This window comes from Malus sylvestris, chromosome 14 (assembly GCF_916048215.2).
Source record: "Malus sylvestris chromosome 14, drMalSylv7.2, whole genome shotgun sequence".
Taxonomy (NCBI): Eukaryota; Viridiplantae; Streptophyta; class Magnoliopsida; order Rosales; family Rosaceae; genus Malus; species Malus sylvestris.
This window is the reverse complement of record NC_062273.1, coordinates 22,823,617-22,838,510: the sequence shown is the minus strand read 5'-3', so window position 1 is coordinate 22,838,510 and position 14,894 is coordinate 22,823,617.

Sequence of the window (14,894 nt, the reverse complement as noted above, 5' to 3'; positions counted from 1 at the left end):
CACAGTCAACAAACAAATCCATTTAACAAATACATAGAAAAACTTATAACTACTTGGTGAAAAAAAAAGAAGCAAACAGCATTCCAAATATTGCAACAAAAAACAAAGGCCAAAATATAGATTGTTCCCCCTGGACAAGAAAAAGGATTTGGCAGAATGGGAGTTATGCAATTATGAAAAATGTAAATCGGCCGCGGGTTACAAGTTCTAGGAAGAAATCGACGAATACTTATGGAAATCGTAACTAAAGAAGAAAAGGAAGAAGAAACAACTTTGTGGAAAAGAAAAGGTAACTCATGAATGAGGACGGAAAAAATAAGAAAAAGAAAGGAAGAGAGGTACAAATTGAAAAACGAAATTGAGTGGTGAAACGCTCATGTATCAATTAATGGCTGGAACAAAACACCTAAATGACGTCGTGTGGTCCATGGCTTTTACTTTTTTTTCTTTACTCCTCCTCTCGCCACTGCCACCTTCGCCGAGTTCACTTCCTTTGTCCTACACGTTTCAGGGCATTGCCGTGCAAGTTCAGAAGAAGCAGAGGGGCAAATTCTCGCTCTTAGGGTCGACTTCTGACGATCGGAGGTGCCGCATCGCACCTTCTTGCACCTCTATGGCTTCGCCAGTCGGCGAGGCAACCCATATTTTATTTTCACCTCAACACTTTCACTCCTCCAAGATATCAAGCAACATTTAACTTAAATTTGTACAATTAGGTTTAGTCAAGGACATAATATAAAGGATAATCAACAAGGGTGTTCTAGTGCATTGTAGATTCTTATCCAAGACTTGTATCAGTTGATGATGCCATGTGAGTCGCTAGAAAAATGTAAAGTTTATGGCTAGCTAATCCAATAACGAAAGTTTCGTAAGGGAATTAGAGCAGGTTACCATAAGACAAAAGATCTTCTTTCTAAAGAGATTATATTTGAAACTATTATATGTCTAAGGTCTAATAACATAGTGAACTGGACGCGGCACTCGATGCCAGGAGAGCACACTGAGCAAGTGCGATATGTAAAAATTTCGTAATTGTTGTTTTCCAGCCATTTGCCTAATCCATTCAAACCATCTTCAATGCACCAAAAAAATTTCCGTCACATATGACTTGGGTGTTATATAAAATGTAAAGTCATATTTGACGCTGAATATAATTCTAGAGTCAAAAGGCGAGACCTCACCTTTAGAAGGTACCGAATTAATATTTAACTGTATATTTCACTTAATCACTTCCTAATGTGTATGAGTTAAAAGTAAGGTCATTTCCAACCGAAGGGTCTAGAGGGTTAGATGGCCGAAAATAGTCCGAAAACCGTCTCCAATCGAGGACTAGGCCAGAGAGCTAGTGGAATCTGAGAGGGCCCCACAAAATCTGAAAGGGCTAGAGGGCTGGATGGCTGGCCAGAAAATTGATTAATCCTGTCGATTATAACCGACAGAAATTCTTAAAAAGAATTTTGAATCCAACAGCTAGCTGGTGCCAGTTACCGTTGGATTCAAAATTTATTTATTTTTAGGGTTTTTGGGCCTTTTTTTTTTAAATTCTCAAAAATCTATTTTTTTTCCTATAAATACCTAAACCATTCATTCACCATTCTATTTTTTTTCCTATAAATACCTAAACCATTCAGAAATTATGAGCCGACGACAGTTGTTTATCTCTGACTATACTCCTACGATGATGGATGATGAAGACGATGTTGATTATGGATATTAAATTTAAGTTGTTGTAGTTTTTAAATTTAAGTTAATGTTGTTTTCAAATTTAATTTGTAGTTTTTAAATTTAATTTGTCATTTTTATATTTTAGTTGTAGTTTTTAAATTTAAGTTGTTGTTTTTAAATTTAAGTTGTTGTAGTTTTTAAATTTAAATAATAAATTATGTTTGGCCTTATGGCCCTCGGTTGGAGACGGTTTTTCATGACAGGGCTAAAACGAACTCTCTGACCCTTTGGCCCTTGATTGGAGACGGAGGCAAATATGACCCTGTACTATTCATTAAAATATTAATATCTTGGAGGGCCAGAGGGCTTGGCCTAAAAGGTCAAACTTGCCCCATATTGCAGATATTTAAACTTTCGTCGTCATATTTAGAGGCCAAATATACATTATAAGATTTTTATCCCAAATAGTTTTTGAAATTGACTTACTCTATCAAGATGGTTGCTGAAATTAAAAATCGCTCAATATAATCCCTGAAAATGAGTATCGCAAATCAATACGGTCTTTCTGTCACAATTTCGTCAAATATTCTGTTATGTGCTGATGTGGCGCATAACTAGGTTTCACAAATTTATTGAAATATTATTACATGAATTAAAAATATTTAAATTTTAAAAATACTTTTTATTTTATATAATTAAAAACATTTAAAAACAAAAAGAAAAAAGAAGAAGAAGAAGATGTGATTGTTCTTCGTCTTCTTCCCCTCCCACTCAACACTACAACCCCCGCCAAAGGTGAGGAGAAACATTTAATTTTTGAAGTTTTTAAGTTCTTGAAATTTCCTACTCTTAAATTCTTGAAATTTCCTCGTTTTTCAGCTTGTTTGTGTTTTTCATTTTGTTTTTTCTGGGTTCTTCAAGCTCGGCTTAGGCACCATCCCAGTCTCAGGCACGATCCTTGGTTTTTTTGGGATTTCATATGGGATTTTGTGTTTAATTGACGTGCACGACCTGAGCGCTCTATCTAGTGGGTTGGCACCCATAGCACCAACCCAGCCGCATGTCCAATTTCGTCTCGATATTTCCACCGGGGGTTCAAATTGGCGGCGTAGATTGCAGTTTTCAAGCATCTTCGTGTTTGATTTCGAGCGCTGCAGCCACGGGTGGTGATGGGATGGAAATATTTAATTTTTTAACAAAAAAAGTACCGAGATGTGCGACAGGGGAGGTAGTGGGAGGGTGGGAGGGGAAGAAGATGATGAACAATCATCTTCTTCTTCTTCTTTTTTCTTTTTTCTTTTAAATGTTTTTAATTATATAAAAATAAAAAATAAATATTTAAATATTTTTAATTCATATAATAATATTTAATTAGATTTGTGGTGTCACATCCTAATCTCGACTCCGCCGTAATATGATATTGTCCGCTTTGGGTTCCGGCCTAGGAACTCACATGAGAACTTCCCAGTGGGTCACCCATCCTAGGATTGCTCTCGCCGAACTCGCTTAACTTTAGAGTTCCGATGGAATCCGAAGCTAGTGAGTTCTCAAAAGGCCTCGTGCTATAGGAGGTAGGCATGTACATATAAGGCACATCACCCCCTCTCCGTTGGTCGATGTAGGATATTACAATCCACCCCCCTTAGCGGCCCGACATCCTCGTCGGCACACTCGCATCGAACGGCAGAGTGGCTCTGATACCATTCTTACTTAACTTCGGAGTTCCGATGGAATCTGAAGCCAGTGAATTCCCAAAAGGTCTCGTGCTATAGGAGGTGGGCATGTATATATAAGGCAATCACCCCTCTCTGTTCGTTGATGTGGGATATTACATGTGGGGCCCAATTATGCACCACATCAGCACATAATGGAATATTTGACGGAATTATGACGGAAGAACCACATTAATTTGCGATACTTATTTTTAGGAATTACATTGATCGATTTTTAATTTTAGGAATTATCTTGATGGAGTGGGTTAATTTAAAAAACTATTTGTGATAAAAACCCTACATTATAACTTTTAACTTTAGGCTTTTAAATTGGAAATAGCCTTAATTGTTTCATCCTTAAAAGTGACATTTTTCCCGAGACAAATATGTTAAAACCAAAATGACGCTTAGATTATCGAACCACACAGTTGTATAAAAATTTTCTGTTTGAGAGTCTCATGTACTTCAAGGATTTGTGGACAAAAGATCACATTGGTAGTTATTCCTGCATGGATATGGGCAACGTCGCAACGAAACACATCCGAATTTGTGCACTTTCATATTGAACAATTTATCAACTTGCAATGTCATTATAACATCAGATTATTGTTGTTATGTTGTTACAGTATCGTTATAATGTCGTTAACTTGACTCGAGTCATGCACAACCTATGCACCCAATCTGGTGCGCAGGATAGAAAATCTGCTTCAACATGATAGGTGCATCATCATGTGTGCTATGGGCCTCAAAGAGTTTGAGCATGAAGGGAACTACATTTTAGTGGACCCGGCAAATTGCTATGGGCTCCATCACACATGGCACATCAAAATAGTAAAGTTATTTTTGTTAGGCTTTCCTCGGACACAGTGACATTCAGCATCTTTAGGGTGTTGTGCTTTTATCAAATTCAGTGGGTCTCTCGAGTCTCCATGCCACTACGGTTTTTGAACGTTGGAGTAATATCATTATACTTTCTATCAATTGTATAAAAGTTGTAATTAAAAGAATTAAGCTAACAAACTTAGAAGTGACAAATAAGTGTGATTTTTAAGATGGAAATTAGTAAAAATAAAACAAAATAAAAATTAAGATGAAGCCTTTGGGCCCAAGAGTTGGATTATTGAGAGTTTTTGTCTCAACATTGGAACCTTATTCACTTATTTTCTTAAGAAAGATGATCAGTTCATAGGAAGCAAAACAACGTCAAGTTGTTGCATATTGCACTCTCACGTGTATTAACAGCCGTAATTTATATGCACTTGCATGACTAACTGTAGCAGTTTTGTTGCAAAAATTATATATGAGCGAATTGTGTGAGTTAGTATCAATTGTTTAGAACCACATATATCCGATATGGGGTTGTTTCTAATAACTTTGGTTCAGGAACTAGCATATACTTGGTCAAGGATTTTCTTCTGCGTGTCTACAAGATAAGGAACTTTATGACATGTGATTCGAACGTGGCATTTGATTGAAAGATCAACATATATTAGCTAGCAAGGGTGTTGTATAATTTGATCGCGATATTTCAGGAGTAGTGCTTATAATTATGTTAGACAAACTCACATGGGAAAAATGAACCCGTTTCAACGGGACAATGGTAACATGGTTTTGTGTTAAAAGACGCAGTAGGCCCTCTCTCTGCATATTCACATTCATGCATGTTGAAATGTACAAGGAAATTAGGGCCAGCCATGCAGATGCAGGTATGTAGGTTTTCAGGAGGATATGGAGTTGGGCATTACGCATTGCATTTGTACCTGTTAACTACATTGGAGAAGAAGCAAAGATGAACAATTGTAAAACCAAGAAATGAAGTTTTACAGAGAGAAGAGAAATGTGAGAAAGAATGAATGAATGTTTTGTATTGAACTCAATGAACTAACTTTACTATCTGTTTATCATAGTTATATATAGCTGACTAGAGGACTAACTAACTCTTTCAACTATTACATCATCTAATCCTTTACAATTGTTTTGATGAGCTGGCAGAGATGAGTTGGCAGTGATATATTTAACATCCCCCCTCAATCTCAACTAGGTTTCCCAGTTTGAGATGGAATGAATGCTTTGACAAATGCAGAACTATGAAGTTCTTCTTGTCCATGTACTCCTAGCCCTGCTCCCATCATCAATTAATCCTTTGTTCTTGGTGTTTAAGGGTGTCTCAAATAGCAAACACTGAAATATGGACAAATGGACGCACTGTAGATTGATCTTGAGCTTGAAAATGCATTTAGTTGTCACTTGCAGGACCATTGGTTTTGCATCCGGAAAGTGAGTGGAGAGTGGTATAATTTCGACAGTCTTTATGTGGCACCATTGCACCTCTCAAATTCTCAACCGCAATATCAAATTCCAAATTTCATTTTTTTTCTCAACTCTCTCATGGGTTACTGTAACAGTCAAATCACATTCAACTACATGATCTGCACCTTCCTCAAACTGATAGGTATCCATACTCAACATGCTACTTGCATAAATACTACTTGCTCACTAAACAGACAGGTATTCAGAACTTAAATCCATACTTTGTAGCTACTATTTTCTTTGCTTATCCCTCAGCAAGATTATGGAACCATTTTGTATGCAGAACCCTCTGTTTCCAATAGAATACAGAATCAAAGAATAGCCTTTTATAAAGTTGTAACACACCTTCATACCGGTTATAACAATTCCTTGCAGATTACCCTTCGTGGGATTTACCGTCATTAACTTCATTTAACATTGGCATCAGCCTTTAAAACAGAAAATTAACAAACTATAGTGTGGCATCGGCCTTAACTATAGTACCATGGGATTGCCCCTTGTGGATTTTACCAAAAAACAAAAACAACTACTCTTAACAGTGGCATCAGCCTTCACAATTTCAACAACAGAAAATCAACATCTATGTAGGATTACCTTTCGTGGGATTTACCTACTCACATCACGGAATTACTCTTCATGGGATTTACCGTTTACAACTTCTTTAAACGTCATCGTATAACCGGACTTACTGTAGATTCATGCTAACAACTGAGTTGGTTAGACTCGACATTATAGGCTGTGATAAGAAATATACTGCACAACTCCTCAGTTAACACCATAAACTTGGCTATGCCAAAATGCAAGAATGCACACCCACATATTCTCATGCATCATCGTCTTCTTCCCAAAGTCTGAACCTTTCACAAGAATTAGTATCCTAACAAACCCCTCTGATCAGGCACGTCACTCTGCAAGGTCAATTGTTGCAATGGAGACTTAGTCCTAACACATCTATCTACCCAAATAAAACACTCATCAAAACATTCACAGGAAAGATGAACAAAATCAAATATCCGTTCATTAGCAACTTGGCAACAGTCATCAAAAGATTCATAAACACTTACCAAATCAATCTTCAAGACATCAATATTACGGGACTGAGATTCACAAACACTCATCAGCATAACTCGGCAAATTAACCCGGCCGGAATTGATCTCCAAGACATCGTGCACCAAATGAAATATCCCAAATATCACAAACACTGATCTTGAAGTAATGACCAATCTTGAGTCCAAATATCCCAAATATCACACTAATATCTAAGAAAAGATTCACAAGAAAGGTGATAAGCAACAGATTATGTGCACTGTGAAAACCAGAAATCAAGAACCTGATAAGAACTTCAATCTTGACCCAAATAACGATGAGGAAGCAAACCAATCAATCTACTGACCAGCAGCAACCATGGCTTCCCACCAAAGAATCCAGACAATGATTTGAGCAGACCACCAAGAAGAAAGAACCAAATCTCCAGATCTCCGATCTCCTTGTGGCATTTAGTTTCATTCAGGCATTTTCACAAACACCAAGCAGAACCCCAAATTCGATATTGTAGAATGTAGTTGGCAAAGGAAAATTAACCCAACAATCGCCGAAAAATCAACCCAAGAACAATTGCGGAACCACCGAAAAAGTAATGGAAATTTCTAAAGAAAATTTGAAGAGAAAATAAAACTAGAAAAATGATGAAAATCTAATGAAAAACGGAACCACCAGAAGAAAATTTGAAGAGAAAATAAAACTAGAAAAACGATGAAATTTAATGAAAAACGGAACCACCAAAATCCATGGTGCGAGCCTAGTGGCTCTAATACCATGTTAACTACATTGGAGAAGAAGCAAAGATGAACAATTGTAAAACCAAGAAATGAAGTTTTACAGAGAGAAGAGAAATGTGAGAAACAATGAATGAAGGTTTTGTATTGAACTCAATGAACTAACTTTACTATCTATTTACCATAGCTATATATAGCTAACTAGAGGACTAACTAACTCTTTCAAATATTACATCATCCAATCCTTTACAATTGTTTTGATGAGCTGGCAAAGATAAGTTGGCAGCGATATATTCAACATCTTCATCCCAAAAGCATGGAATTATGGCCAGCCATTTGTAACACAAGTCATGCCCCATATTGGACTATAACCATCCAATGACAATGTTGAAAAATAAAAAGTAATGCATATAAAAGGAGAATCAAGGAAGGAAACGCTAAAACTGAGTTGTGGCTGGCCAAATACAATCTGATCAGATTTCTATAAATGGTTTACCATATACGGTGATGTATTTTATAATCATGTACAATAAGAGATGTGCTATGATACGTTGTCTCCATGAGATTAATAGTTGTTATAATGTATGCATGTGGATCTCACATTACATCTACAATAGAAGTTTTGTGTAGGTGATTGATACGAGTGAATCGAAAATCAACTTGAAAGGTGCAAGTTTGGTGGTAAAATTCAAGTTTTGCAAACTTGTGTCCAAGTGTTCAATTTGGACCCATGACTCGCCATTTCGAAGAAAATGACAACATGAGTCCAACAAACCGCTTTGTTGTGACATATGGGCATTTTAGGCCAAATTTCGTCTTTTACTACATTTTATCAACATTTTAAGATTTTATAATATATATTTTGGTATATTGTTATTTTCTTAATTTGTTTCCTATTTGTACTCTTAAAAAGTCTAGGGCCAAGGGACATTATATGAGCAACCATTAGGGTGATAGGGTTTAGTTATCTTTCTTATTATTCAATCAATATATGAAGTATTTTTTTGAGATACTTTGGATGCGGTCCCTAATCCTTAACATTCTTTGACTAAAACCTTAATGGTATTCAAAGTTAGATCAAAGTCCCTTGACTTTGTACACTTCATTATATTACAATTAAAATTTATATTTTTATAGTTTTGACATTAACTGTTTGATATTTTATGAGATTTATAATCCTATAAATTTAAAATCCCTCATTATAATACTATTAGAAACAGTTACAATAAAAAAAATTCAAGCATTTTGATTGAATACAACAACAATAATAACAAAGCCTTTTCCCACTAAGTGGGGTCGGCTATGTGAATCCTAGAACGTCATTACGCTTGGTTTTGTGTCATGTCCTCCGTTAGATCCAAGTACTCTAAGTCTTTTCTTAGGGTCTCTTCCAAAGTTTTCCTAGGTCTTCCTCTACCCCTTCGGCCCTGAACCTCTGTCCCGTAGTCACATCTTCGAACTGGAGCGTCAGTAGGCCTTCTTTGCACATGTCCAACCCACTCATTCTTAATCATATCCTTTCTCGTGAGCCCACACCTCCAACGAAGCATCCTCATCTCCGCTACACCTATTTTGTGTACGTGTTGATGCTTCACCGCCCAACATTCTATGCCATACAACATCGTCGACTTTATTGCCGTCCTATAAAATTTTCCCTTGAGCTTCAGTGGCATACGACGGTCACACAACATGCCAGATGCACTCTTCCACTTCATCCATCCCGCTTGTATTTCATATATTCTGTCTTTGATTGGCTTAGGCGAAGACCTTTAGATTCCAACACTTCTCTCCAAAGGTTAAGCTTCGCATTTACCCCTTCCTGAGTTTTATCTATCAACCCTATATCGTCTGCGAAAATCATACACCAAGGAATAACATCTTGAATATGTCCTGTTAACTCATCCATTACCAATGCAAAAAGGTAAGGACTTAAGGATTGTTGATGCACAAAATCAGTGAGGACTTTGGTACAACAAAAAGTATTAAGTTTATGACCTTCGTTAGATTGCTCCGGTCATTAGTGTGGATAAGTATGTAAAATGATAGAGACAGGAGAGCAAACACAAGATGTTCGTGGTTCACCCAGATTGGCTACGTCCACGGAGTAGAGGAGTTCTCATTAATTGTGAAGGGTTTACACAAGTACATAGGTTCAAGCTCTCCTTTAATGGGTATAAGTGAATGATTTAGTACAAATGGCATTAGAAAATATTTTGGGAGAATGATCTCATTTTATAGAAGAGAGTTTCTAGCCTTGTTCTGACATTGACACGTGTCGTGTTGTGATTGACTTCCAATGTTGACACGTGTCGCACTATGGTTGGGGACTTGCAAGATCCAAGCCGCTGAGTAATCACGAAACTTCTAAGTACCGAAGTATGGTATCGTCTTCACTTGCCTTATCTGTCTCATAGGTAGATGTGGCATCTTCTTTGGAAGTACTCTTCCTCCGTCCAGGGGTGGTATCTTTAACTGGTGGAGATGTACAAGGTAATGTATCAATTTCACTTGAAGCTTACTTGTAGTTTCAGGCTTGGTCAAGCGCGATACAAACCATGTAGTATGAGTCCCCCAAGTCGCCGAGCTAGGGCATCTGCTGAAAGAGGTGATAGACAAGGTAAGCAATCAGAGCTCCAAGCAATTAGTCCCAGATCAAAAGTTTGATTTTGAGTTCCGGCTGATTGTTCTCATTTTATATCTTGCAGGCAGCATGAAGGATAAAGAGAAGAAAATGATATGAGATACTTTTTCTTTTGAAGAAGTAACTTTCCACAGGCTTATTCTTGAACTGGGCTAGAGGGTTTTCTAGTTACCTCCAAAGTATAAGGCCAACTGAAGAATTTGAGGGTCAAAACAAGTCCATCAAATCTAGAGTACGTTCGATCCTGCTGATATGGGATACTTTTGCTGTTGACAAAGTACTGGAAGTATCGGCACGTGTTCTATTACGCTTGTCTCCACATGCTTCCTTGTATCCTTCTCATTTGCCCTATCTGTTCTTCAGGCAGATGTGGTATCTTCTCTGGAAGCATAAGATGTTGAAGATGAGTACTCGAGAGCAATGCCAGGTAAGTAATTAGGTAAGGGGTTCCAGGCAGTCAGTTCCTGACTGGAAGCTTGATTCCAAGTGTTGACTGATTGCTCTTTTTCTCTTTGTCTTGCAGGTAAGAACAAGGCCAAAGGAAAAGACAGGAAAAAAGCATGATATGAGATACTCTTGCTTTTAACCCTGATGATATGAGATATTCTTGCTCTGGTGTAGCTTGTTTGCAGAGGTATTATCGGGGGGGGGGAGCTGAGTATTTCGAGAGGCTTCGTTGGGGGTGCCCTCTCAGATATGAGGAGGGGTTGAGCATTTTTGCAGGTCTGCCTGTCCGTTGAGGATGGAGGTCGACATATATAGGAGTCTCCTTAACAACAAGTAGTAATGCTATTCCTTTACCCTTCTTGGTCATAGCACTGTAGTGGGAGCTGCCATCTTCACGTGTTTTAACTCTGTCAGAGCACTTTGAAAAAGTGGTCTGTGGTATCTGGAAAGCTGATGTTGCGTGTGAAGATTACAGACAAGCTTTATCCAAGGAGATCTGGCTCTTGAAGTTGAGAAAACGATGCCTCTTCGATTTTCGAACAAGCGATCCTATCGGGGATCTGGCTTTCGAGATTCGGAGAACGGTGCTTCTTCGATTTTTGAGAAAGTAATCCTGTTGGGAGTCTGGCTCTCGAGATTCAGAGGGCGGTGCCTCTTCGATTTTGGAGCAAGCAATCTTGTTGGGAGTGTTTTCTCGAATGTGAGTAAAGGGTGGGCATTTTTGCTAGTCTACCTTGCCACGGAGCACAGAGGTTGACACACAGGGAATTTCCAATTATCCAGCAGTGGTGCTGTTCCTTTACCCTTGTGGGTAATAATATGGTAGCTAAACCTTCAAAATTTATGTGTCTAAACTTTGTTAGTGTTGTTTCTTTGCTATTCGTTTACCCATCTTGGTCATAGCGATGTAGTGGGAGCTGCAAGCTTCACGTGTCTAAACTTTGTCAGAGATCTTTGGCAAAGTTATCGGTGGTACCCATGATCTGATGTTGCGTGTGGAAAGTGGATGATTGAACAGTAAGATTCACGTGTTTTCTACTTCACCAGAAATCTTCGACAGATTGCCCGTAATTTCCGCAAAGCTGAGTGTGCATGTGACAGGTGCTGACAAGGCTGAGAAAGCAAGCGCCTATTCTATTTTTGAGATCGACCCTAGTGGTCTTTGAGCAGCCCAACTTTTGAGAAAGCAAATGCCTCTTCGATCTCTGAGATCGGCCCTCGTGGTCTCTGAGCAGCCCAGCTTTTGAGAAAGCAAATGCCTATTCAATTTCTGAGCAGACGGCTCTTCGATTTCTGAAGCTCCGTCGAGTGCAGATTTTTATAGAGGCTAACATTAAGTTCCAAAGCACACTTGAATCTCCACCAGTAGAAGCTCCCTTCTTGCACTTCTAAGATCTTGATTTGTCCAACCTCTTCTCTCTTCAACACCTTTGAAAATGTCTGGCTCTTCCGACCGTCGTTTTGACTTGAACCTTGGTGAAGAGGTAGCCACGCCTTCTCCAGACAACATATGGCGCCCATCCTTCTTGTCCCCTACTGGTTCTCTTACCGTTAGGGATTCCGTGATGAAGAATGATATGACCGCTGCGGTGGTGGCCAGGAACATTCTCACTCCCAAAGATAACAGACTTCTTTCGCTCGCTCTCAGTGTTCAGTGTGCAGGTTCTGTGTCGAATATGGCCTAACGCCTATTTGCTCGAACCCGCCAAGTTGAATCATTGGCGGCTGAAGTGATGAGTTTCAAGCAGGAGATTAGAGGGCTCAAGCATGAGAATAAACAGTTGCACAGGCTCGCACATGACTATGCTACAAACATGAAGAGGAAGCTTGACCAGATGAAGGAATCTGATGGTCAGATTTTACTTGATCATCAGAGGTTTGTGGGTTTGTTCCAAAGGCATTTATTGCCTTTGTCTTCTGGGGCTGTATCGCGTAATGAAACTCTAAATGATCAGCCTCCGATGCCTCTTCCTTCTAAGGTTCTATCCAGTACTGAGGCTTCGAGTGATCACTCTCCAGTGCCTTCTCTTTCTGGAGCTCTACCGACTGCTGAGACTTCTCCTAAGCAACCTTTGTGAAGGCCCCCTCTTGTTTGTTTATTTTGACTCATGTATATGTACATATTTGTAACTTATCGGAGATATCAATAAATAAGCTTTGCTTCATTTCAACGTATTGTGTTAAATACACCAAAGTCTTTTTCACTAAGTTTTTTGAATTTTTCTTTTGTTGAAGCTTGTATGTTGAAGCTTTGTGAGTGAAGCATGTAGGTTGAGGTAGTGTTCCTTTAATTTCTCGAGTGAGGAAAATTTCTCGGTTGGAGACTTGAAAAATCCAAGTCACTGAGTGGGGTCAGCTATATGAATCTTAGAACGCCATTGTGCTCGGTCCTATGTTATATCTTCCGTTAGATCCAAATACTCTAAGTCTTTTCTTAGAGTCTCTTCCAAAGTTTTCCCGGATCTTCCTCTACCCCTTCGGCCTTGAACCTCTATCCCGTAGTCGCATCTTCTAACCGGAGCGTTAGTAGGCCTTTTTTGCACATGTCCAAACCACCGTAACCGATTTTCTCTCAGCTTTCCTACAATTTCGGCTACTCCTACTTTACCTCGGATATCCTCATTCCTAATCTTATCCTTTCTCGTGTGCCCACACATCCAACGAAGCATCCTCATCTCCGCTACACCTATTTTGTGTACGTGTTGATGCTTCACCGCCCAACATTCTGTTCCATACAGCATCGCCGGCCTTATTGCCGTCCTATAAAATTTTTCCTTGAGCTTCAGTGGCATACAGCAGTCACACAACACGCCGGATGCACTATTCCACTTCATTTATCCAACTTGTATTCTATGGTTGAGATCTTCATCTAATTATCCGTTCTTTTGCAAGATAGATCCTAGGTAGCGAAAGCAGTCACTCTTTGGTATTTTCTAATCTCCGATCCTCACCCCTAACTCATTTTGGCCTCCATTTGCACTGAACTTGCACTCCATATATTCTGTCTTCGATTGGCTTAGGCGAAGACCTTTAGATTCCAACACTTATCTCCAAAGGTTAAGCTTCACATTTACCCCTTCATGAGTTTCATCTATCAACACTATATCGTCTGCGAAAAGCATACAGAAAGGAATATCATCTTGAATATGTCCTGTTAACTCATCCATTACCAACGCAAAAAGGTAAGGACTTAAGAATGAGCCTTGATGTAATCCTACAGTTATGGGGAAGCTTTCGGTTTGTCCTTCATGAGTTCTTACGACAGTCTTTACTCCTTAATACATATCCTTTATAGCTTGGATATATGCTACTCGTACTTCTTTCTTCTCCAAAATCCTCCAGAGAATGTCTCTAGGGACCCTATCATAAGCTTTTTCCAAATTTATAAAGACCATGTGTAAATCCTTTTTCCCCTCTCTATATCTTTCCATCAATTTTCGTAAGAGATAGATTGCCTCCATGGTTGAGCGTTTTGGCATGAACCTGAATTGGTTGTCCGAAACCCGTGTCTCTTGCCTCAATCTATACTCAATGACTCTCTCCCAGAGCTTCATTGTATGACTCATTAGCTTAATACCCCTATAGTTCATGCAATTTTGTATGTCACCCTTATTCTTGTAGACAGGCACCAAAGTGCTCTTTCGCCACTCATTTGGCATCTTCTTCATTTTCAAAATCCTATTGAAAAGGTCAGTGAGCCATGCTATACCTGTCTCTCCCAAGACTTTCCACACTTCGATCGATATATCATCTGAGCCTACTGCTTTTCTATGCTTCATCTTCTTCAAAGCTACAACCACTTCTTCCTTCCTGATTCGACGATAAAATGAGTATTTTCTACACTCTTCTGAGTTACTCAACTCCCCTAAAAAAGTACTCCTTTCATGTCTTTGACCGCGTTCTCTGTAGTAAGAACCTTTCCATCCTCATCTTTGATGCACCTCACTTGGTTTAGGTCCATTGTCTTCTTTTCCCTTGCTCTAGCTAGTTTATAGATATCCAACTCTCATTCTTTGGTATCTAGTCGCTTATACATATCGTCATAAGCCATTAACTTAGCTTCTCTCAAAGCTTTTTTCGCCTCTTGCTTCGCTCTTCTATACCTTTCACCATTTTCATCGGTCTTATCCTTGTATTAGGCTTTACAACATTCCTTCTTAGCCTTCACCTTTGTTTGTACCTCCTCATTCCACCACCAAGATTTCTTTTGGTGTGGAGCAAAGTCCTTGGACTCTCCTAATACTTCTTTTGCTATTTTTCGGATACAACTAGCCATGGAATCCTACCTTTGGCTAGCTTCCCCCTCTCTATCCCACACACACTGGGTGATTACTTTCTCTTTG